A 2,197-nucleotide genomic window follows, 5' to 3' on the forward strand; every position below is an offset into this window, starting at 1 on the left:
AGGCTCTCTGGTGCTACCAGCTTCAGGCATTGCATTATTCCTTATTGGTTTCCTTAAACTCTGCCCGCACCTTTGTAAAGATATTAAATTCTTCTCAAATTAGCCGGTGGGAAGGATCCCACTGTATCTTGCCAGAACCCTAACTGATATTTGCCCAGGTCACACAAATGACAAAGTTGGTTATAACGTAGATATCATAATCTGTCTCTTTCACATTATTTTAAGTAAACACTCTCTTCTAGACTGGTCCGCTTCCAATTTAGAATCAAATAGAGCAGGGCTCAGCAAACTACAGCCTTGCAGGCCAGATCCAGACTGTCGTCTGCTTTCGTAAATGGAGTTTATTGGAACACAGCCACGACCACTTGTTTACTTACTGTCTATGGCAGCTATTGAGTTACAACTGGAGGTGTGAAGTTGCAACAGAAACCGTACAGCCTGCAAAAACTAAAACGTTTGCTACTTGGTCGTCACAGAAGAAATTTACTGATCCCTGATTTAGAGGAAAACCATAATGGGTGAACTTTTATCATTTTCATCAAGAGACTCCTGGGCCAGATGCCGGGGCATTTGTGAGTGGTCCCACAACGATGCCATGGGAAGCTTTAAACCCTCAAGCGTGAGCAGGCTCACATGAAGCACTGTGTTGCTGTGATGACAGCAGTGACAACCTGGGAAGGCACTCTTTGTCATTTGATGTAAAAGTAATGTGGCCAAGCAAAACGGGAGGTGTTTGTATTTAAATGTGCTTATCATTTATGATTTCATAATTAGTTTCCTGAAAAGAATGGCTCTCCCTAGTGTTTCGGCATTTCTCTGTCTAAGTTATTTTGGATGTATTCATCTCCCCACCAGACTGTGAGCGCCTCTTGGGACAGTCCAGGTTTTATTCATATCTATGTTGACCAGTGCCTAGCACAGTGGCTGATGCTACGTGCAAGAAATAAGGGGGAGGGGAGAAGACATTAACTGGGAAGGTATATGAACTAATGTTCTCAGGCTCTCTGACTACCGTCTCTGCCTGTTCAATCTTCAAAGAATAAGAACAGCCATAAGAAAAGGGACCCCTCAGGGCAGCGTGACTACATAATTTGTGGGGCCCAGTGCAAAATGAAAATGTGGGGTCCCTTGTTTAAAAATCATTAAGAATTTCAAGACAGCGTCAGCAGAGCATGAAACCAAGAACGGGCCCTTCTAAGACTAGGCAGGTTGCATACCCGTGAAACTGGCTCTGACTTAAGAATTCCCAAAAAGAGGCAGGCTGTGGAAAAATCGGCGAGGGTTCTTTAAGAATGGAGGGACGCAAGGCACTGAGTCACAGCAAGATGGTACAGACCTATCTGGTAGCCAAAACTATGGGCCCTAGGGACTCTGTTCAATGATTAATAACCTGCCCTGGAACAACTCTTATCAGTTGCAAAGTGTTTGCAGTTATCTCAGACTCTCACTCCAGAGTGTATTCCTTTTCCCCAAACCCACACTGACTAACCTGCTTGCTCCCCTACTCCTCATTGCTTTCAGTTTAACCCCAAGTCACCTAGGCCACCCGATCTAGGAGCAACAAACCACAATTGTACTAAAGCATCTCAGGGCTAGACTGTTTAGGTGTTTCTTTTCTGGGTGACAGTTCCTGCCCCAATACCTATCTTAGCCTGTTTGGGCTGCCATAACAAAATGCCAAGGACTGGGTGGCTTATAAACAACAGACATTTATTGCTGATGGTTCTGGAGGCTGGAAGTCCGAGATCAGGGTGCCAGCATGGTTGGGCTCTGGTGCAGGCCCTCTTCCGGGTTGTAGACTTCCTACTTCTGGCTGTGTGTCCTCACATGGTGGAAGGGGCTAGGGAAGTTTGTGGGGTCTCTTTTATAAAAGCATTAATCCTATTTATGAGGGCCATGCCCTCACCTTCCAGAGGTCCCACTTCCTTGGGCATTGGGATTTCAACATATGAATTTGGGAGAACGCAAACATTCAGACTGTAATAATACCTAACTGAGGAACAATATATATATGTGAATGATCCCTGTGTCTTGTCTCCAGAACACTCCCCTGCTTCTGTCCTCACCATAAGAGGGAGTTTGGGGTGCATCCCAAGCACTCTGCAAGAATCCCAATGCTAAGACACCCAGCCTTTCCAGGTGTTAGACACTCACCTTGCCAGGAGCTGAGCTTCTCCCAGCCCCCAACCCTTTCCCA

The 2,197-nt window shown here is 45.7% G+C and overlaps 1 protein-coding gene across 1 annotated transcript in view; it reads left to right on the plus strand.

Moving 5' to 3' along the window:
• METTL24 (methyltransferase like 24) overlaps nt 1-2,197 on the plus strand; it is an 85,543-nt gene that overhangs the window by 27,463 nt on the left and 55,883 nt on the right. The gene's annotated exons all lie outside the window — the stretch shown is intronic.

The sequence above is a fragment of the Pteropus vampyrus genome, unplaced genomic scaffold (genome assembly GCF_000151845.1).
Source record: "Pteropus vampyrus isolate Shadow unplaced genomic scaffold, Pvam_2.0 Scaffold101, whole genome shotgun sequence".
NCBI lineage: Eukaryota > Metazoa > Chordata > Mammalia > Chiroptera > Pteropodidae > Pteropus > Pteropus vampyrus.